Here is a 24517-nt window from a genome sequence, read left to right as displayed (position 1 = left end):
AGAGCAGACTTGATGGGCTGAGTGGCCCAATTCTGGTCCTACGTCTTATGCTCTAAGGTCTAGATCTGATAATGAGAAAGGGCAGATGACAGGAATTTCTGTAGGAGAACACTTTGCATCTAGTGATCATAATTCAATTGGTTTCAAGATAATTATGGGGAAGGATAGTCTGGTCCTTGTATTGAGATTCTAAGTTGGAGAAAGGCCAATTTTGATGGTATCAGAAAGGATCTGGCAAGTGTAGACTGGAGCAAGTTGTTTTCAGGCAAAGGTGTTCTTGGTAAATGGGAAGCCTTCCAACGAAAGCATTTGAGAGTACAGAGTTTGTATGCTCCTGTCAGAATAAAAACTAAGAGTAACAGGTTTATGAAACATTGTTTTTTAAGTGATACTGAAGCCCAGGTTAAGAAAAAAATAGGAGGTGCATATTAGGTATAGGCAAGAAGAAGCAAAGGAGTTACTTGAGGATTATAAGAGTATGGTCACCTACCTACAGGAAAGATATCAACAAGATTGAAAGGCTGCAGAGAAAATTTACAGGGATGTTGTCAGGACTTGAGAACCTGAGTTACAGGAAGAGGTTGAATAGGTTAGGACTTTCTTCCCTATAGAGCATAGGAGAGATTTGTTAGAGGGGAAACTGGAACCAGAGGTCATGGGTTAAGGACGGAAGTTGAAATATTTAAAGGGAACGTGAGCTGCAACTTCTTCACTCAGAGGGTGGTGAGAGTGTAGATGTGGGTTCAGTTTCAAGATTAAAGTCAACTTTGGCCAAGTACATGGATGGGAGGGCTATGGTTGATGGGACAAGGTCAATTAATTGGCATGGACTAGATGGGCTGATGGGCCTGTTTCATTGCTGGAGCATTCTATAACTGCTATGACTCTATTGTACAGTCAAAAGTCATATACATGAATTTGTCTATGACTTAAATAAATACTAGCCATTCTGGGGGGGTGGCACTGCGGCATAGTGGTTAGTGTAGTTCTACTACAGAGCTAGCTGTAAAGTTGGGCTTCAACATTGAGTCTTTATTATTTTCCATAGATGCTGCCTCACCTGCTGAGTTCCTCCAGTATTTTATAGATATGCCCTTGGGATATTTTCACTGGCTAGAAGCTGGGGAATAGCATATGCGCAATCACAAACATATAGGATCTGGTAAGATGAGGCCATTACTTACCCACTAACTATTGACGAGGTTGTTTAAAATTCACCTTAAGCTCAAAAAGCAAACAACTATGAGAAAGAGAAGTCAGAATGAAATTGTTCTTTGTTGCACTAGTCAATGTAATCATTAGGTTACTTTGACACACTTCTATTAACTGGCTGCAACACAGCCTGGTATAGAAACACTTATGCCCTGGAATGGAAAATCCTACAGAAAGTAGTGGATGCGGCTCAGTCCACCACGAGTAAAGCACTCCCAACCATTGACCACATCTACATGAAAAGCTGTTGCAGGAAAGCAGCATCCATCATCAGGGACTCCTACCACCCAAGACATGCTCTCTTCTCACTGCTGTCATCATGAAGAAGGTACGGGAGCCTTAAGACTCACCCCACCAAGTTTAGGAACAATAAATACCCCTCAAACATCTGGCTCTTGAACCAAAGGTGATAACTTCACTCAAGTTTAGTTGCCTCATCATTGAAATGTTCCCATAACCAAAGGACTCACTTTCAAGGATGCTTCATCTCATGTTCTCAATATTTATTGATTATTATTATTTCTTCTTTTTGTATTTGCAAAGTTTGTTGCCTTCAGCACTCCGGATGCATGCTCTAGTTGGGTGATCTTTCATTGATTTTGTTTTGGTTATTATTCAACAGATTTATTGAGTATGCCCACAAGAAAATGAATCTTTGATAATAAAATGTACAAACGGCCTGATCTCTGTAATATATCTTCAATTTATCTGTTTCATTTGTAACGCACTATGTTAGCTGGCATGGATATAATGGCCCAAATGGCCATTGGTGAGTTTTCTGCCATGTTGCCAACTGACAGAAACCTCAGGGGCTAATTTCATCCTTGGGTGCAGAAGCTAAACACGTACAAGAGTGTTGGTCATCAGTTGTACTCATCCAGGCAAATTAATCTCAGCAGAACCTATGGAGCAGAAGCAAACACAGCTTGGCATGAATGTTTCAGCTTGTCACTTGCAGCCAAAACTGAATTGTTCTCCCTATATCTTTTTGTCAATTTACATGCCCTCGCCTTTCACAGCCTGCATCTCTCTCCTTTTCACTCTACCTTTTCCCCATTTTCTACTCTTTTCTCTTTCCCTCTGCCCTCTTCTCCCTCAATTTTTATCTTCTTGTTATCTGTCACTGTTAAATATTATGCTTCCTAAGCCTCATTTTTTGCTTACTGTTTAAGACCCTCCCCCCCCCCCCCAATTCCTGGGTATCTCTCCTGTTTACAATCCTGTTCAGATTGTAGGCTGAAGGTTGTCAATGGTGTGTGAGTTCGATGCAGTCAAAACTGTTGTGTAATAGAGTCACGGTACATATACAACTCTTCTTGCCCCTGCCTACATCTGGAAGGCACACCAGGAGCCCGGGAAGCAGTGAGCAGCTGTTGTCTTCTAAGAGCCATCTTTTTACCAAAGTGTTGAGGATGATTGAAAGGAAGAGTGGAAGGGCAGCGGGTGTTCAGCGCCATCTACCAGCCTCTCATTCACTGCTATTGGAGGAAGGTAGCAGCATGTGACTGGTCTCTCTCTCTCTTTCCCTCTTGCTCGATGCCGCCAGAGGATTGTGCTGGAGTCCTGGATCTTAGGTAAGGTTTAATCGACGCGGTTTGTGGGTTGGACTCTGTCGTTCATGTTTAAATGTGTTTCTGGTTTCTGGTCACTCCTGTTTTGTTGCTGTTTTGGATGTTTTTGATTGGGATAACCTGCAAATAATGAACAACACAGCACCAGATTGAACTAAACTGAGCTGAACTGAATATGTCTGGACTCTTTTGATTTTGTGTCTTATATTCTGTGTTTTTCACTAACTTTTGCTGTTTGTGTGATTTGTTCTTTTTGTGAAGGGGGGGAGTTGATGTTTTTCTTTGAATGGCTTCCATGGTTTTCTTTGTTTTGTGGCTGTCTGTGGGAAGATGAATCTCAGGGTTATATACTGCATGCATACTTTGATGATAAATGTACTTTCAATCCTCATCGAAGGGATCAGCAGTGGACGGTTTCAAGTTCCTGGGTGTTGACATCTCTGAAGGTCTATCCTGGGCCCAACATATTGATGCAATTACAAAGAAGGTATGCCAGTGGCCATATTACATTTGGAGTTTGAGGAGATTTGGTATGTCACCAAAGATTCTAGCAGATTTCTACTTGTGTACCCCTGGTTGTATCACTGTCTGGTATGAAGGTGCCAATACAATGTATTGGACGGAGCTCCAGAGGGTTGTAAATTTAGCCAGCTTCACCATGCCACTAGCCTACCCGTCATCGAGAGAATCTTCTAAAAGTGATGCCTCTCAAAGGCATCCAGGACATGCCCTTTCCTCATTGTTACCATCAGAGAGGAGGTATGGGAGCCTCAAGACATACACTCACTGTTTTAGGAACAACTTCTTTCCCTCTGCAATCAGGTTTCTGAAGGTCCATGAACACCACCTCACTATTTTGCTCTCTTTTTGCACTACTTAATTATTTTTATATATATCTCAGAGTAACTCATAGCAACCTTATTATGTATTGTGCTGTACCACTGCTGCAGAACAACAAATTTCATGATATTTTTCTGTGATAATAAACCTGATTCTGATTCTTGTTCTGTCTATAGGAGGACCTCAGCCATGCCCATTGTGGAGGACAAGGTCGCATTGACTTTCAAATTCCACATCTCATACACTACACGCTGCATCCGCAAAGGAAACAGCATTATGAAGGACCCCATGCACCCCTCATACAATCTCTTCTCCCTCCTGCCGTCTGGAGAAAGGCCCCAAAGCATTCGGGCTCTCACGTCCAGACTATGTAACAGTTTCTTCCCCCAAGCCATCAGACTCCTCAATACCCGAAGCCTGGACTGACACCTTGCCCTACTGTCCTGTTTATTATTTATTGCAATGCCTGCACTGTTTTTGTGCACTTTATGCAGTCCTGTGTAGGTCTGTAGTCTAATGTAGCTTTCTCTGTGTTTTTTTTAATTACGTAGTTCAGTCTAGTTTTTTGTACTGTGTCATGTAACACCATGGTCCTGAAAAACGTTGTCTCATTTTTACTATGTACTGTACCAGCAGTTATGGTCGAAATGACAATGAATCTTCAGGTAGTATATGGTGATGTACATTATACATACATTGATAATAAATTTGCTTTGAACTTTGAACCTTGTTAGAGGAGTTCTGTTAAATAGAATTGAAAATAAAATAATGTTGATACATTACATCTCAAATAAGAAACAGAAAATGCAGGAACAGGAGCTTAGCAGGTCTACTAGCATCTGGGCATTTAATTGTTGCACTATTTCACCCAGCCAACCTGACAAAGGGTCTCAGCCCAAAACACCAACTGTTTACTCTTTTCTATAGACGTTGCCTAGCCGGCTGAGTTCCTCCAGCATTTTGTATGTGTTGCTTTGGATTTCCAGCGTCTGCAGATTTTCTCAAATTTGTCACAGAAGTTGTGTTTGTTTCAGCCATTTCCCTCTTCCTGAAACTTAGACTGATTTGTTCTCTCTCTTTCTCAATCCTGATGAGGGAACTTCAGCTTGAAACATTAACTGTATCTCTTTCAACAAATGCTGCTTGATCGACTAAGTTACTTCTAATATTTTCAGGTTTTATTAACTAGAATTGGGTCCGGAGGAGGTAGAATGTGTGGCAAAAAATGAGAACCAAATGCAAGAGGGGTGAGAGGAGAGCAAAATAATTCAGAGAGTAGCTACTATCTGGAACTCACTGTTTCCATGGATGGTGGAACCAAAATCAATTTCTTTAAAAGGGAATGGAAAGAGCACTGTGAGAGGATAATTTGTAAGACTGGCTATATTAGTTTTATTTGTCACATATATATCAAAACATACAGAGAAACAACCAACACAGTGTGAGGATTGTGCTGGGGTCAGCCTGCAAGTGTTGCAATATTCTAACACCAGCATAGCGTACTCACAACTCACTAACCCAAACCCCAACTGTACATGTGGGAGAAAACCAGAGCACCCGGAGGGAATGCACGAGGTGATTCCCTTTAGACAGAAGTGGGCATTAAACTCCGATTGGTGATCCCTGGGGGCTTGTGCCAACTGCTATGCTACTGTACCACCCTCCTTGGATTGCAACACACACAAAATGCTGCAGGGACTCAGCAGGGTAGGCAGCATTGATGGAAAAGAGTGTTTCTCAGCATTTCGGGCTGAGACACTTCATCGGGACTGGAAAGGAGGACGTAGAGTCGTTGAAAGTGTGTCCATTGACTGTGGAATCAAATTCAGAATTGAGGTGAGTGAAGTCGTCCATGCTGGTTCAGGAGTCTGATGACCGAAGGGTAATAACTGTTCCTTAACCGAAGGGTGTGGTAGCTAAGGCTCCTGTACCTCCCGCCGGATGATGAAAGTGAGAAGAGGGCATGGCCTGGTGAGATGAGGGTGGTTGATAACGGATGGTGTTTCTGGTGGCAGTGATCCTGATAGTTGTGGGTCAGTAGTACCACAGCTTGCATGCCATCACATACCAGATGAAGAAGGGCAACAAAACTGTACAACAGTCAGACTTGAGGAGGATTCTCCTCAATCTCTGTCAGCTGACAAATTCAAAGGCTCTTTTAATATCAAGAAATTCACTACAAAGGGGTTGCTGCTGCTTTCCCCCAATCTTCCTGTCACGCAGTGAAGATGTATCCCCAAGGTAATAACTGTCCCTGAATCTGATGGTGAAGGACCTATCGCTCCTGTATTCCTTTCCGATGGGAGCAGTGAGAAGAGGGCGTAAGGAACAAAACCGTCATGAATGCCACAGAACTGGGTTGTCATTGAATCCAGTTGTAATTTACTTCTGACTACCTTCCAATAAAAAGGAGAGATTTGTTTGGAAAGTGATATTAAGCTTCCAGAATACAACTGATTCCGCTCTCTGAACAGTTGTCAATTAAAATCAATTGCTTGAAGATTCAGATGGGTTATCAGGAGTGTCACAAAAGTCTCATTTTGTTTTGTTATTATGTGGATGCAAATCATTTTTCCCTATCACTTCATTGTAATGTTAAAATGTAAAAAAAAAGAGCAGACAGATAATACTGTGTGGAAGCTGCAGTAATTGGGCAATTAGTAAGCTCTCACATTTCGCTCCACACAAGTTAACACAAAAGCCGCCATCCTAATACGAATGCTTCCCCGTGATGGACATGCCTTTTGAGAATATTCAAAATTTGAATGACTGTAAATACTATTTACAGTTTTAAATGAGTTGATGAGTGTGGTAAAATGACACCACACAACGACTTGATATGAGACTGTTGATTAGCGTTCAAGCTGCATTTGAAGGATTCGTAATTCAATGTTTGTCGTTCGCAGTCGAACTGCACAGAGGAGGGGAGCTGATGGGAAGAGGGGGCTAGTGTTGTAGTGAGTGTGTGTGCGCCTTGAGCAGCAGCAGCACGATTCAGAAAGGGATGACGGAAAATTGAGGCAGGTCATACCCAAATTATAAAAGAACATGAGCCTAAGGCGAGGAGGAATTTCATTAGCCGGACCGTGGTGAATCTATGGAATTCATGCCACCGACGGCTATTGAGGCCAAGTTAATGGGTATATTTGAAGCAGAGTTGAATAGTAAGGACATCAATAGTTATGGGAAGAAGGCAGGAGAATAGGTTTGAGAGGTATGATGGAATAGCAGAGCTCACTCAATGGGCTGAAGGGCCTAATTCTGCTACTAGGCTTATAGTCTTATAAAAATCTATCCCATATCAACTTAATCAGAACTACTGTACAGAAGCTATTCCTCCTACTTCTTTGAAGAAGGTATCTATGTACTGTATGTGGTACCAGTCAGCCTCAGATTCAGAGGTTTGGACCATTATATGAGTGAATAGAGCAGAGTTTCACTGATAAATATGCTGGCAGGTGACAATATCATGCCCCCTGATTTTCCCACTATTAACTGTGCTCTATTATTGCCTCTCAATATTTCTGCCATTCAAATGTTATTAAAATCAATTAAAACATAGAAAACACTGAACCTTTACAAATTAAAGGTGCATTTAGATAATTAAAAACACTAAAGGCATCACAGCTAATTAAAGATCTTTTAAACCTAACCTTAGCGATTCTCTTGCAACTGTTTTTAGTGCTTTCAAATGAATGCACAAGGTCTAACCTGGTGTAGATTTGGTGAATGGATTTCCTAGTATGGTGAAATTCAAAAGGTTTTTCCTTATCAGCAGACGCAGGTCACAGCCTTTTGTGCTTGCAAGACATTCACTACTTTTCTCTGGATAATTTAACCTGCTTAATTTCAATAGATCATTGCAGGAATTATTCACACACACTAATGTGACAAGTGCTTACAACCCTACCAAAATCCACAAACTTATTTTAATATGAAGCTAATTAGTGATTCTGATTTATAAATTGTACGATAAATTTCAATACACAGAATGTAAAATATTGAATCCTGATGAAGGATCTTTGGAACTAAGTTTCTGAATGAATGACTGACACTTGCTTTCGCCTGACACTGCCCTAAGCTGTGTGTAGTTTCAGCATTTTCTTGCCATTGTACGTATATCAATACAGGAAATGTATAGGAGAAGAGTGAGTGGATAGTTAATTTCATTCCGTTTTGTTATTCTGAGTTCTGTTTTCATGATTTTCTTTACCAATTGTGAATAATTACCAAAAATGATATATTAAGAATGTTCTTATTTAATATTAATATTTGACATGCTGAATTAATTTGGAATTCATTATCATCATTAGAATAAGGAAACAAAAATATAAAGAATGTTTCTAGCATGGTTAAATTAACCAGAATAGTGCAAACAGAATAGCCCTTAAACACTTTGATTTTAAAATTCTCATTTTCGTGTTCATATTCTTCCAAGACCTGTTTTTTTCTTAAATCTGTGACCTTCTGCTCTGCAATTCTTCAGAGATACCTCCAATCCTACAATTCTGGCTTCTCGCACATCTTTGATTATAATCGCTCCACTGTAGTCCTCTGTGCTGTAAATCTAAGCTTTCAAATTCGCTCCTCCCTCTAGGTTCTCTCCTCCTTTTAAGTTGCAGATATGCAGTACTGTGCAAAGGTCTTAGGCACATCTATATCACTAGGGTGCCTGAGACTTTTGCACAGTTCTGTATTTGTCAACGTAGTGTGGAGAGTGAGTTTGTAAATCTGGTGGGAGCAAAGGATGCTGGGAATGGGGAGGGAGGAGTGCCATGGGAGGGGTGTGGGACAGTTAGTAGAGAAGGAATGCCAGGGGTGGGGAGAGGACAGTGTGGATGCAGACTCACCCAATCCTGAGACACAAAGCAAGGTTATTTGATTATTTCCCTTTCCCTCCCCTCTCCTTTCCCCTTTTCCCAACTATGATTCTCTTCTCCCTGCCCCCTTCCCACTCTCAGTACACAATAGAAACTCATATCACAATCAAGTTTAGCATCACTTACGTATGTCACAAAATATTTTTTTGTGACAGCAGTACAGTGCAATACATACATTTACTACAATACTGTGCAAAAGTCTTAGGCAGCCTAGTTATACATGTGTGCCTAGGACTTCTGCACAGTATTGTACATGCTTTGACCAGCTGCTGAAATGTCTCCATATGTCAGCATAGTCTCATTCTGTTTTGTAAATTTCCTATGAAGTGTCATGGGATGATATATCATGTTAGAAATGCTGAATAAGTAAGTTATAATTACCTATACCCATTTTATTAACCCTTGAAAGCAAATCACATGTTGCAGTATTAGAAGTATTTTCCATATCATGTTCCTGGATTATTTCTGCTAAATGTCTAACTCGGAATATTCCACTTAAACAGAGAGGCAGTTATCTCCATACATTTTTTTAGTACACAAACTATTTTTTCCCTTTTGTATACAATAAATGTGAGAACGAGCCACAATTTATTAACATGAAGGTTAGGAGTTAAGATCGTCCCAATGTTGGAAAGCGTTTCTAACATTTTGTTAATCATACACTTCAATAAATTTAAAATAAGTAACTTATAACGTATACACTAAATAGATATTTGTATGATCTTGAAGACACAACTACACTCATTGGCCATTCTGTTAGCCACCTCCTGTACCTAATAAAGTGGCCACTGAGTGTATGTTCATGCTCTTAGCCCATGCACTTAGAGATTCGACATGTTCTGCACTCAGAGATGTTCTTCTGCACATCACTGTTGTAACACATAGTTATTTGAATTACTGTCACCTTCCTGTCAGCTTGATCCAATCTGGCTATCCTCCTCTGCCCTCTCTCATTAACTATGCCTTTTTGCCCACAGAACTGGCACTCACTGGAGGTTTTTTTTGTTTTTCCCACCATTCTCTGTAAACTCCTGAGTGTGCGTGAAAATCCCAGGAGATCGGTGCTTTCTGATATACTCAAAGTACCTCGCAAAAAGCTGGAGGGGCTCAGCCGGCCAGGCAGCATCAATGGAAAAGACTGGTGAAGGGGGTCGGCCCAAAACGGTGACTGTTTACTCTTTCCCATAGCTGCTGCCTGACCTGCTGAGTTCCTCCAGCATTTTGTGTGTGTTGCTTGGATTTCCAGCATCTGCAGATTTTTTCTTGTTTGTGCTCAAACTACATTTGGGAAAAATTCCATTTGGTGCTACATGTGGTACCCTCCACATGATATTCTATCATCTAAATAACTGATGTACAGCATTAAAAGAAGTGGTCCCAACACCAACCCCTGCGGAACACCACTAGTCATGAGCAGCCAGCCAGAAAAGGATCCTTTTATTCCCACTCACTGCCTCCTACCAATCAGCCAGTGCTCTAATCATGCCAGTAGCTTTTTTGTAATGCCATGGGCTCTTAACTTGGTAAGCAGCCCCATGCGTGGCATTCCATGGTCAAAGTCACTTAGATCAAATTTCTTCCCCATTTTGATGTTTGGACTGAACAAGTGAACCTCTTAACTATATCTGTATGCTTTTATGTATTAAATTGCTGCCACATGATTGGCTGATTAGATATTTACATTAACAAATAAGTGTATAGGTGTCCCTAATAGATGGCCACCGAGTGTACATTATAAAGATCACTATAGTCCATCGCATCAGTTACTATCATGTACTGATTTTACCTTTTACCTATTCAAAACTGAAAAATAAAATAAAATTGGTTGCCATGGTAGCATAGCTATTAGTGCAATACTATTGCAACTTGGGGCGTCAGAGTTCAGAGTTCAATCCTGATGTCCTCTGCAGGGAGTTTGAATGTCCTCCCAGTGGAATGTGTGGGTTTCCTCCGGGTGCTCCAGTTTTCTCCCACAGTCCAAAGACATATCGTGTTAATTAGTTATTGTAAATTGCCCCATGATTAGGTTAGGGTTAAATTGGGGGTTGCTGAGCAGTGCAGCATGTTGTGCTGGAAGGGCCTATTCCACGTTGTATCTATCAGTCAATCAATCAATTAGTAAATAAATCAATTAAAAAAATAGATACATAAATAAATAAATGCATACATACATAACATAGATACCAGCTTGATTTTCTATGCATGATGTTCTCTACAAAAGTGGAGATGGGATCTTAACAAAGCACCATTTGTAAAGTGCATTCATTCTGTGACAAACAGTGTATGCTGTATGGTTGGGAGAAGAGGTAGGGAATAATTGAGATTAGAAATACAAGGAGCGACTTACCCACAATCTAACCTAAAATCTGTAACTTACTGCCCTACAGTTCTTCAGAGATGTCACCGACAGGACTTCGATGCCTGAAATTATTCTGACCAAGACCAAGGTCATAAGATACAGGAGCAGAATTAGACAGTTTGACTCAAGTCTGTTCTGCCCCATTCCATCATGAGTGATTTATATGATTTGGAGGGGGCAGCTATTACTACAAACACATTTGGGAAACTTTTTCCACAATATGTTTAAACAAGGACGTTATTTGAAATAAAAAGACAGCTGAAATGAAAACCATCATAGCTGACTTCTCAATTAAGAAATTGGTTTATTGTATCCATGGAATGGAAGAGGGAAAAGATAATCACAATTCATGACAATCCATTGAAACTGATTTCAAAGCTACAATAACACTAGCAAGAAATCCTCCACTAGTCAGCTCATACTCTTGTCCCTACCCTCCCCTTTAATTCTGACTTACATCAAACAGTCCTGATGAAGGGTCTTGGCCCAAACTGTTGACTGTTCATTTCCCTCCATAGAAGCTGTCTAACCTGCTGAATTCCTCCAGCATATTGAGTGCTATTCTATTCCAGTATCTGCAGAAGCTCAGGCGACTGTTTAACATATGAGAGCATTTGATGGCTCTGGGCTTGGATCTTCTAAATCTAGAAGAACGTGAGGGTTGGGGGGGGGGGGTGGTGTAGGATCTCATTGAAACCTATCAAATACTGAAAGGCCTAGAGAGAGTCAACATGGAAAGAACATTTCCTGTCATGGGGGAGTCTAGGACCAGAGGGCACAGTCTCAGAATGGAAGGGCATCTCTTTAGAATAGAAATGAATTTCTTTAACCAGAGTATGGTGAATTTGTTGAACTTATTGCCACAGATGATTGTAGAGGTCAAGTCATTGGGTATATTTAAAGCAAAGGTTGGTAGGTTGTTGATTAGTAAGGGTGTTTAAGGTTATGGGAAGAAGGCAGGAAAACGGGGTTAAGAGGAATAATAAATCAGCAATGGCTGAGCAGACTTGATGGGCTGAATAGCCTATTTCAGCTCCTATGACTTATGGTCTCCATTAGGAAGACATTTTTATAATCAAGTGACATCTAATTCTGCCAATAAATGTTTTATTACATTTGAAGTGCAGAAATTGTTGAAAAACTTGGCAGTTATTCTTTGTCAACAATTTTCCATAGAGAGAATAAAGGCAAAAATGCTGTCAGTATAGTTCACTTTTACAGGAATATAGCAACAGTGGGGTCAGGAATATTTAAATAAAAACAGTAAAAGGCCAGAAATGCTCAGCAGGTCAAGCAGCATTACGAAGTGAGAAATGGTGACGTTTCCAATGGATGGCCTTTCATCAGTATTGATCGGGAGAACATCCTGTTCTCCTTCGAGTAAACTATTTAATGCTGCACAACTGGCCCAAGACATTAACAACTCGGAAAGAAAGATTTGCATTTATATAGTACCATTTGGAAGCTTCAGCATTGTACAGAAAATGAAAAGCTTCTATACAGGTTTGCGATGCAGGATCAATTTGCCGATTTGCATTGACGGAATTCACAAACAGTAATGTGGCTAATGACAAATAACCTAAGGGAAAACTATTAAGATGATAGGCCTTTTTAAACATTGTACTATGGACCCGTCACAGAACGTGGGCACACTGGTAATATCAGCAATTATTGCCTATTTTAGTTGCTCTAATTGACCGTGAGAAGGTAGTGGTGATCTGTGATGTGCTAAATATATTTTCATAGTACGATTGATTAAGCAATACCAGGATTTTGATCCTGCAGTGTTGCTGGAATGGTGATACATTTACAAGTTAAGTCAGTATGAAAGTTGGATGGGAACTTGCAGCTGGTGGAGTGTCTTGCTCTTCTTCCCATTCAGGGTGGTAGAGATTGTGAAGGAAGCTTTGTTAACTTGTTTAATATATACAGTCAGTTGCCACTTTATTAGGTATACCTGTACACCTGATTGTTAATGCAAATATCTAATCAGCCAATCATGTGACAGCAATTCAATGTGAAAGAGGTCAAGAGGTTCAGTTGTTGTTCAGACCAAACATCAGAATGGGGAAGAAATGTGATCTATGACTTTGACTGTGGAATGATTGTTGGTGCCAGATGGGATAGCTTGAGTACTTCAGAAACCACTGATCTCCTGGGATTTTCACACACAGCAGCCTTTGGAGTTCACAGAGAATTGTGTGTAAAACAAAGAAACATCCAGTGAATGGCTGTTCAATGGGCGAAGTCAGAGGAGAATGACAACATTGGCTCAAGCTGATGTCACAAATAATTCCAATAATCATGTGTTACAACAGTGATGTGGAGAAGAGCATCTTTGAATGAACAACATGTTGAACTTTGAAGTGAGTGGATGGGCTACAGTAGCAGAAGACCACACTGGGAACCACTCCTGTACTTGAGTGGACTTTATTTGGTAACACTACAGCCATTACCCATTACAGTGGTACCCATCATATGGCTGGTCCTATTATGGTTCTGATTTATGGTAAGTGGTTAGGACAAGAATAGAAAATTATTTGGTGACCCTGATCTGTCCATGAATGGAGAAGAAACTTCAGACTCACTGAAGGTCTAATCCACATTCAATGCTAAGAGGTATTACTGAACCAAATGTGCTTTTCTCTCATATCCGAGGAATTTCACAGTTCGGTGTTATTGGCTGTAGTTTCTTAAAATTAAATTTAAATTTGGGTTTTTCTCTCTCTGTTACGTGAATGTCCGTGAAGTGTAAGGATTTCAGGTTGGTGTACTGTTTACATTCTCTGACGTTAAATTGTTCATTTCAGTTCATATTTATGCCACTGAATCAATAATCCAGAACTCTTACTTCAAGTTAACTGTTACGTGACCATACCTGGTGAATGATACATTGTAAAGTTTATTTAAGCTGTATTTCTTCTTTCTTACAGTTAGTGCCATCATTGTATAGAAACCTTGTGGATCTCTCTGGGAGTGAGTGAGTTGTCAGATCTATGGTTTATTTTTCTGATTCACATTTCTTCATATGGTTTTATTAAGGAACACTGATGATTTCATTGGAAATTACTTTGAAGGTACAAGATCGTTGATGGATTGGGATAAGCATGTGGATGATACACAATGATCTCCTCCCAACCTAAATCAACTCCACCTGCAAAACCTTCTTTCTCTGTCTCCTACTTGAACTTAACTGACATCCTCCTGAAGCCCATCCAGAGAGAACACTCAATTAAAGCAAGACATTGCATTAAAATATATAAGTAATAGATTTTAACAGGTAAAGAGGAAATGGACTGATTTTTTTTCTTCATTCCCATTTCGACCAAATCCTTGCCCACCAGAGTTTATTGACAACAAAATGTAGGCAAGAAGGCCAATAGAGCAGAACAAGACTACATAATGATGGAGGAGGGGCGCCGTTTGAGTCCATGCATGTTTAACTAGAAGTAGGTGGTTGTTGACCAAATGCACCTCCATGTTTCTCGTCATGTGTTATGTAATGTCTCACAGAGTGGGATTTCAATCCAGTGAGCTGCTTCCATCCGACACTCTATTCTATTTTTTCTCTCCTCCCCCCCAATACATCGTTCTGTCTCTAGACTGGAACAAACATTAATAGATCTTGCCCGGTTCGGTGACTATCACACAACACTTCGAATTTTCCCCAGAAACCGCGTATTGTGTATATCATGGACTGAAAAAAAAACATGAATCAGCTTTTAGGGCGCGAGTTACTCCGCTCCCTGCCCTCCTTACGAAGGATGCATCGGCAAATTACATAATTAATTTAAAAATATACAATACTCATCTGCACCCACCTCCCTCAGTCATTACAAGAACGCTTATTAATAAACCTGACCAACACTAAGCGCCTACAGTAATAGTGAAAATTATTGTTGCTGGGACAACGGCTACTGTTAAATATAATACGGAAACATCGTCAGTTTTGAACGGAGACAGAGAAACCCCCATTATGTAAAATGAATCTAATTACCTCCCTTAAAACGGCAATTCTTTCAGAAAGCAATCTATTTCCGAGTTCGGGGACTGGCACTTCAGCCGATTTGCAATTTGCAGTGAAGTTCAGATTTCAGGATCTTGGGAGAATCAATGAAAGGGGTCGCAGAAACTTTCGTCGCGAGAACTAACAATCGATTTATTGATATTAGCCCATTGTTTGCAACACATCCGCCCAGTTCAGTCAAACAACAAACTGCCCTCCAGCACCATTCATCACTCTCCGCTCCCCTCCCACCATCGAACCACGGAGAGTGACCCGTTCAGCTCCCCCGCCCCGTCCGCTTGCCCTGGGGCTCAGATAGAGCGCTGTCCTCGGTGCTGATGCTGCGACGGTAGCCATGGCGACAGCAGGCAGTGTGACCAGAAACGGGAAGCTCTCCGTGAGAACAGATCTGACAAGACTTCTATCATGCTCTGTCTCCCTACGTTAAACTGTTCCATCTTTTCACCCATTAATGGACGCACATAATAATTATAAACTGCTCCCTTCCCAAAATCCTGCCTCAACCCAACACAACTCAAGAACGCACTCCGGATGGCCAGCGAACACAACCCATTCACCCAATTTATAGAGGAAAAAGACCATTAAAAAAAAGCCTTCACTATTACGTTGGAACCTGTAGTTGTTTATTCCGACTTCCAATCTCCATCAACACTTTAATTTGTAAATGAGTTTGGGTCATCTAAATATAAATGGTGGAAAATCATTCTTCCCCGATCTTTCTCCGTTATTTAATGTATTCTCTGTTGATTTTCTCCTTCCACTTACACCTGAGGTATTGCAATGCGATCACCCCAAAAATTTCATAGACCATCTTACCTACAGATCACACTGTTTTTACTTAGTCACGAATTTCCCTCCGCCCCCTCTCTCTTGGAAAAAAAAGGAGAAAGATTGAGACTGACTTTGAGAAAAGGTTCACGACTCACCAAAAGTGACAGGCAGGTTCGGGGTGAATTCGCATCACAGCCGGGGGCTTTCCAGCGACGGCGCGAGCAAACGATCCACCATCGCCGGCCACAGGAGTTCAGCGAAGGGGAGGAAACGAAGCCGCGTGTGTGGTTGCAGAAGAGGAGGGAGGGGAGCAGGCTGCTGGAGATCCGACATCAAAGGGAAAGTGTGCAGAAGCAATAAAAAAAAACAGCCACGCAACCGGGCGGAGATGTAAACGCCCGCGTACAGGAAACGTCATTAAAACCAAAGATTTCATGAATTCTTCAGAGTTTAATGTTGACCTAGAATTTCAGCGAAGTGCCCGACATCTGATCAACTGAACACAGCACCCTCTACTGGTGAAACGAAGGAAGCGAGACAAGGCAGAAGAGATCGCTCGGTTGGAAACAATTCTCTGAATTCGATATAAATTTTAATTTGTTGGATTCCATCTGCAACAAGGACTGGGTTTTATAGCTATTTTTAAGTAATTATCCCTCTGAAATATTAAGGAACTGGACATAACCATTCAACCCCTCTGCATTGAAGGCTGAGTGAGCAAGGGCTTTTCTCTTTGGATAGAAGAAGGATGAGAGGCTACTTGATTGAGGTGTACAAGATGACAGGCGGCATAGATGGAGCAAGTAGGCAGAGACTCTTCACCCAAGGTGGAAATGGTTAATACACAGGGCCGTAATTTTCATTCGATTGGATGAACGTAAAGGGGGGATGTCAAAGGGAAGTTTTTTTTTATACAGAGCGTGAAGCACCTTGCCAGGAATGGTGGTGGAGGGAGATACATTAAGGGGAATTTACAAAACTCTATATAGCACATAGATGATAGAAAAAAAATGAAGGGTTATGTAGGAGGGAAGGGTTAGATTGGTATTAGAATAGCTTGTAATGTTGGTATAATGAAGGGCCGGTATGGCGCTGTAATGCTCGAAGTTACATGGCAGTGATGTGCTTACATTCCTTTCTGCGGATGGTCAGCAAAGCTAGCGCTTATTGCTCATTCCTAACTTCCCTTGACAAGATAATGGTAACATGTCCTCTTGAACCGCTGCAGTCCTTTTGGTGAATCTTGTCCTACAGAACGATTGGAAAAGGATAAAGGACGCAAAGGCTGCATGATTCCAGAACTCAGACCAGTAAAGATGAAGGAGTAGTGATATACTTCAAATTCAGGATAGGGAGGCACTTGAAAGATGGGGAATCTGGCATTTGACAGGTTTCCCATTTCCTGAAGTCTCTTGTGGAGAGCAGGAGTTCCCAGCCTGGGGTCCATGGACCCCTCGGTTAATAGTAGGGGTCTATGGCATAAAAATGTTTGGGAACCCCTGTGGTGGAGGGTATGGAATTGGGAGATGGTATTGGAATAACTGCATTGCATTAAGTGGATGTAAGCAGTACAACCTTGCTGCACTGGCGGTGAAGGGCATCAGCTCTTAGGGATGTTGATGAATTCAATCAAGCTGGTCTCTTTGTTTGTGATCCAGAAGAGTGAATTAGTACAATTAAATCCTATCCTGGCAAGTGGAAATGAAGGAAGTGAATTTAAATTGATGAAATAAATCTGGAATGCAAAGATAGTGATGGTAAGATGGCCTGATCACTAAATTTTTAGAAAAATCGCTGGTCCACTGGTACTTTTTAGGGAAGGAAATTTGCAATCCTTACCTGATTTGGACAGTGTGTTACCCCAGCATTTATAGCCTATGGTTAACCATAAAGTGCAGAGTCAAGGAGCCAGTTCAGTGAGTGCTGATGTCTGCAGGCTACCGCTGTCGAATTCGACCACTCAGCCCTACAGCTGTGCTCCAATGGCGATGTCAGATGTGGGATCTGAACCCACACCTCCAGTGTAGTCTGCAATCTCAGCCCAGCACTACTGATCACTTGGCTCTCCTGGTGGACTATGAAGATTAGATACGCAGGGTCTAGATACGACAGGGTCTGCGGATACAATAAGATCTTTTAAGAGACATTTAGATAGGTACATGGAGTCTAGTAATTTCTAGGGTAGGGACATGTCCGGCACAACTTTGTGGACCGAAGGGCCTGTATTGTGCTGTAGGTTTTCTATGTTTCTATTAGTTTTATTTGTCACACGTACATTGAAACATACAGTGAAATGCGCCATTTATGTCAATGATGAGGACGTGGTGGGGGCAGCCAGCAAATGTCACCCCTCTCCCAGCGCACAGCTCACTGACCCTAACCCTAACCACAGGTCTTTGGGACATGGGAGGATATCGGAGTGCCTGGAGGACAAAACCCGTGTGATCATGGAGAGAATATCCAAACTCTTTACAGACAGTGGTGGGAATCGAACTTGGGTCACTGGCACTGCATTAGCTAACTATTAATTAGTAGCTCTCTGAAGTGCTCAGCAAGACAATTAGCTCAAAGGCAATTCCACATAGGTAATAAATGCTGCCATAACAGAGGTACCAATTCTCTGTAGTTGAATAAGTAAAAGAAAAATCCTACCGCAGGGGTTCCCAGCCTGGGCCATGGACCCCTTGCTTAATTGGAGAAGGTTGGGACCACCTGCCCCACAGCCTGTTCTATTAGACTAATTAGTTCCAAAATTTCAACACTATTTGGTGTGAATAAGGGCTAAAGTACCTTCCAGGGTACACTCCCTTCCACAGTTCTATGTTCTCCCAAAGTTTTAAAAAGACCCATTTCCTCATTTGTGGTCTTCACTTTTTGATGATACAGAACAATAGCCATTTGATCACTATTGAACCACAGAATTATTCTACGCATGAGCTTATTTGGTTCTTTTCCAATTAGTCCCTCTACCCTGAACTGAAATCTTCCACTTTTCACAAATAAAGTGGCCACTGAGTTCATGGTCTTCTGTTGCTGTGGTCCATCCGTTCAGAGATGTTCTTCTGCACATCACTATGGTTGTTAGAGTTACTGTCGCCTCCCTGTCAGATGGAACCTGTCTGCCCATTTTCCTCTGACCTCTCTCGTTAACAAGGTGTTTTTGCCCATGGAACTGACAATTACAGGATTTTTTTTGTATCTCATACCATTCTCTGTAAGCTCTTGTACATGAAATTCCCAGGAGATCAACAGTTTCTGAGATACTCAAACCATCCTGTCTGGCACCAACAATCACTACACGGTCAAAGTCACTTCAGTCACGATATTTCCCCATTCTGATGTTTGGTCTGAACAACAACTGAACCTCTTGACTATTTCTACATACTTCTATGCATTGAGTTGTTGCCATTTTGCATTAAAGAGCAGGTGTACAAAAGGGCCAATGAGTGTAAATATCAGATTCCAATTTGAAAGCTACTGTTAAGTATGTGGGTAATGGATTAGGTAATGGATTCCAGATAGTAACAACTTAATTGAAATTATCAACTCTATTTAATTAAAAATAACATCACCTCAAAGAACCCTGTTATATACTGTTGTTTTGTAATGTGGCAATAAACTGATTCGAGTCTTCCAATTGTTCTTATTTCAAGATTTTCGTTTTTCCTTTTTGAGCTTTAGACATCTAGTGTTTGCAGTATTTCTGATATGTACTGGACGACCGCTGCTTTGTTAAACTCCTTTTATTTGATGTGTTAATTGATGCATACACCTCCCTGGTCAGGAGAATAAAAAACTAATCAATAGCAGGTACCTTTGCATCTTTTCAGCTGCCCTAAAGCCATGTGGAGGTTGCACACATAGTAAAGATTACATGTAGTTTAGACCACTGATGGTTAGCAGATCCCTATCTTTGAAGCTTATTAGTGAAGCATTTACAATTTTAAAGCAATCTTGGTGTTTTTATGGTTCGTGTCTGGTTGCAATTCACAGATTATGGTTTTTAATCTGATTTCAAACATAACTGGCTGAATCTGTAATCATTCAGATTGCTTGTCCATGACCATCAGTTCAAAGTTCAAAGTTTATTTATTATCAAAATATATATAGCTGTATACAACCTTGAGATATCTCTTCTTGCAGGCAGCCACAAAACAAAGAAACACAATAGAACCCTTAAGGAAAAAAACAACACAATAAAGACCGACAAACACCCAATGTGTGAAAAAAAGAACAAATCATGCAAATAATAAAAATGTAAACAAATAACACACAGAACATTAACCCAGCATCCCCGAAAGTGAGTCCACGGCCATTGGAGCCAGTTCAGCACAGAGGCAAGTGAAGCAGGACCAGGAGCCCGATGGCTGCAGGCCAAAGCCACGGAGCTAATTCAGTGTGTGGTGAGTGCCGATGGTTGCAGGACACAGATGTAGAGTCACTTCAGCATCGAAGCGCCTTGATCAAATCGTGCAAATAGTAAAAAATGCGAACAAAAGCACATGGAACATGAACAGCAGAGTCCCCGAAACCAAGTCCACATCTGCCAAGCCCGTTCAGCGTTGAGGCGAGTGAAGCCCGTCCAGGAGCCCAGTGGCTGCTGGGAGACAGCTGCACCTGAACCTCGCTCTGTAGAACCCAGGACTCTTGCACATCCCACCCAACGGTAGTAGCGAGAAGAAAGGGAGACCAGTGAAATGCAGCCAGACATTGCTGAACACCTATTCGTTTTCTGCTCTCTTCCTTGCCGATTTTAGTTTTGCTCAACACTTTAATCGGTGTTGAGTAATGCAGCTGACTACAGTTTTCTTGCTCTGCCATCAAGCCCCGACACAACGTCCACCCCCACCGATGGCTGTGCTGGCCGTACCTGCACTCTCGAGAGTCAACTACACCGAATCCTCCAGGAGATCATAAGAATGCTAGATCATTTAGTCGACACAAAAGTACATCCTGGAAAGGAAAATTAGAGGCTGCAGACTGCATTGAGCCCAGTTCAGAAGAAGCATATTTAAAGATGAAGAATATCTAGTAGTTTTGTGAGCTGTCTGGAACACGTCCCTAGCACCAACTTGCATGCCATATAGCGGATAACTGGACGGAATTCAGTAATTGTATCTCCTGTCCTTTAGTCACTGAACTGAATAATTAATTGTTCATATAGCATGATCATCCATTTGTTTTTTCTAAACGTATGTGTTTGGGTTAAATGTGGAGACTACATGGTGATTATTTGCTTCTGTTTTTTTTTAGAGGGTACAAGAGCAGTTTTGATTTTTCTGAATTTAATTGTTTTTCACTTTTTTATAAAAGTAATTACTTTTATCTTTAATTCTATCTTTTGTTCCCTTTCTTTGTGTTCCATCTGTTTGCCAAGGGCTGTTATCTTCTGCATTTGATTTGATGGTGGAGCAGGATCAGATAAAGGGTGAGAACTGTACAATGGCAGGGTTGACGTTGCAGATTCTGTGCAACACATTTGGCAATGAAGCTCTATTGTGCACAGAAATTGAAGCTTGAGGCAGCAAATCAATCACACTGATTCTTCTCCAGGTAAAGAACGAGCAATGTGAACGTTCACGGATGGCATTTTGAATCAGCTTCTTCTGAACTGAACTGAATTCAGAAGTTCAGTTGCAGCAGCTCAGATATTTTGGAAATTTGCTTTTAGCCAATTTCTGTGATGCTGCTGTGTTTAAAATCAGGTTTATTATCACTGTCTTATATGCCATATAAGTTACTTTGAGGCAACAGTACGGTGAAAAGGCATAAAGTAACTATACATTGCAAAATGAGTAGGGAATAAAAAAGGAATTAGAAGGTTGCGTTCAAGGACTGATGGCAGAGAGGAAGAAGCTATTTCTGAATTGGTGAGCCAGGATCTTCAGGATCCTGTGCCTCCTCCCAGATGGTAGTAATGAGAACATTGGTAAATTTGATTTCTTTGAGGAGTATTACTGTGATTTTAAACACCTCAGGCAAATGATCAATGAATGGAACTGATGGAACAGAAAATAATTTAATAATGTAACTTGGTGCACAATGCATTCTTTTGAGTAATTGCAATGGAAGTCTGGTTAGAACTACTCTTTGCTCAATCAGAACCATGTGCTGTGAAATTTGTTGTTTTGTGGCAGCAGTATAGTGCAATACACACAAAAAACTTTACATTACAATATGAAATATAGTTTTGCACAGCTCTCTCTCTCTCTCACACACACACACACACACACACACACACACACACACACACACATTTCACTCACCCTTGGAAGTTTTCTTGTTTTATTGTTTTACAACATTGAATCACAATGGATTTAATTTGGCTTTTTTTTTGACACTGATCAACAGAAAATGTGTATTTCATGTCAAAGTGAAAACAGATCTCTACAAAGTAATTTAAATTAATTGCAAATATTTCTTTCCTTGATTCTATTATGTTTCTTAGAATTTCTGAGAGTGCCCACAAGAGAACATATCTCAGGGTTGTACAATGTCTATAAAAAGTATTCACCCACTCTTGGAAGTTTTCATGTTTTATTTTTTTACGGCATTGAATCAGAATGGATTTAATTTGGCTTTTTTGAAACTGATCAACAGAAGAGAGTCTTTCATGTTAAAGTGTAAACAAATTTCTACAAATGGTTCTAAATTTATTACAATTAGAACCATAGAACTATAGAACACTACAGCACAGTACAGGCCCTTCAGCCCTCCATGTTGTGCTGACCCATATAATTCTTTTTTTTTTAAAAGTACTAAACCCACACTACCCCATAACTCTCCATTTTTCTTTCATCCATGTGCCTGTCCAAGAGGTTCTTAAATACCCCTATTAGGCACAAAATAATTGACTACATAATTACTCACCCCCTTCAAGTCAGTATTTAGTAGATGCACCTTTGGCAGAAATTACAGGCTTGAGTCTGTGTGGATAGGTCTCTATCAGCTTTGTACATCTGGACACTACAATTTTCCCCCATTCTTCTTACAAAACTGCTCAAGCTCTGTCAGATTGCATGGGAATTGTGAGTGAACAGTGTTTTTCAAGTCCAGCCACAAATTCTAAATTGGATTGAGATCTGGGCTCTGTCTTGGCCACTCCAGGATATTAAATTTGTTGTTTTTAAGCCATTCCTGTGTAGCTTTGGCTTTATGCTTGGGATCATTGTCTTGCTGGAAAACAAATCATCTGCCAAGTCACAGTCAGTTCTCTTGCAGACTGTATCAAATTTTCCTCCAGGATTTCCCTGTATTTTGCTGCGTTCATTTTACCCTCTACCTTCACAAGCCCTTCAGGGCCTGCTGTAGTGAAGCATCCCCACAGTATGATGCAGCCACCACCATGCTTCACAGTAGGGATGGTGTGTTTTTGATAATATACACAGCATTTAGTTTGATGGTTAAAAAGCTTAATTTTGTTTTCATCAGACCATTGAACCTTCTTCCAGCTGACTTCAGAGTCTCCCATATGCCTCCAGCAAATTCTAGCCAAGATTTCATGTGAGATTTTTTCCAACAGTGACTTTCTCTTTGCCACTCTCCCATAAAGCTGTGACTGGTGAGGCACCCGGGCAACAGTTGTTGTATGCACAGTCTCTCCCATCTCAGCCACTGAAGCTTGTAACTCCCCCAGAGTTGTCCCAGGTCTCTTGGTGGCCTCCCTCACTAGTCCCCTTCTTGCACAGTCACTCAGTTTTTGAGGACGGCCTGCTCTAGGCAGATTTACAGCTGTGCCATATTCTTTCCATTTCTTGATGAGTGACTTAACTGTACTCCAAGGGATATTCAGTGACTTGGAGATTTTCTTGTATCCATCTCCTGACTTGTGCTTTTCAATAACCTTTTGCAGAGTTGCTTGGAGTGTTCTTTTCTCTTCATTGTGTAGTTTTTGCCAGGATACCGACTCACCAGCAGGTGGGCCTTTCAGATCCAGGTGTATTTTTACTACAATCAATTGAAACACATTGACTACACACAGATCAAAAGAGATCTCTCTTTAAAACCAGTTGGCTGCACCATTGCTGATTTGGTGTGTCATATTAAAGGGGGGGGGTGAATAGTTATGCAATCAGTTGTTTTGTGTTTTATATTTGTAATTAATTTAGATCACTTTGTAGAGACCTGTTTTCACTTTGACACAAAGAGTTTTTTTCTGTCGGTCAGTGTCAAAAAAAGCCAAATTAAATCCACTGTGATTCAATGTTTTAAAATAATAAAACATGAGAACTTTCAAGGATGGTGAATACTTTTTATAGACACTGTAGCTAAGAATTTTGCGCAGTGCTGTAGTAATTTTATATATTGCACTGTACCGCTGCCGCAAAAAAAGTCATGACATATGTGAGTGAAGATAAAGTTGATTCTGATATGGGTCTCTGTTGTGGACTGATTATGGGAAGGGGACAGGGAGAGGGGAATTATGGTTTGGAAAGTGCAGGAGAGAGGGGAGGGAGTGGGAAGCACAAGAGAGACATTCTGCTATGATAAATAAACCAATTTTTTGGAATCAAATGATCTTGCCAGGTATCTGGGTGTTTCTGGACCTGTGCCTCCTCCACCCCTGTCACTTGTTCTCTGCTACCTGTCCCATACCCTTCCCACGATGCTCTACCCTTGCCACACCCAACGTCCTTTGCTCCCACCAGATTTACAAGCTCACTCTCCGCTCCATATTGACCAATACAGAACTGTGCAAAAGTCTTAGGCACCCTAGTGATATAGAAGTGCATAAGACTTTTGCACAGTACTGTATGCATACAAATTAAATTAAATTAATAGTGCAGAAAGAGAGCAAATGTAGTGAGCCAACAATCCAACAAAGGACACAGACAACATTATTACTGATAATAAGAAG

General features: G+C 40.9%; 1 protein-coding gene across 1 annotated transcript in view; it reads right to left on the bottom strand.

The window, feature by feature from the left end:
* The window catches only part of kcnj6 (potassium inwardly rectifying channel subfamily J member 6), a 162302-nt gene extending 146220 nt beyond the window's left edge, over positions 1-16082 (bottom strand). The window contains exon 1 of the mRNA XM_073044985.1: positions 15816-16082. The gene's annotated coding sequence lies outside the window, so the exon portion shown is untranslated. The remainder of the gene's footprint in view (positions 1-15815) is intronic.
* Positions 16083-24517: the final 8435 nt, after the last annotated feature.

The sequence above is a fragment of the Hemitrygon akajei genome, chromosome 5, assembly GCF_048418815.1.
Source record: "Hemitrygon akajei chromosome 5, sHemAka1.3, whole genome shotgun sequence".
Classification (NCBI taxonomy): domain Eukaryota; kingdom Metazoa; phylum Chordata; class Chondrichthyes; order Myliobatiformes; family Dasyatidae; genus Hemitrygon; species Hemitrygon akajei.
The sequence above is the reverse complement of the archived record's forward strand: the minus strand, read 5'-3'. Positions and strand labels throughout refer to the sequence as shown.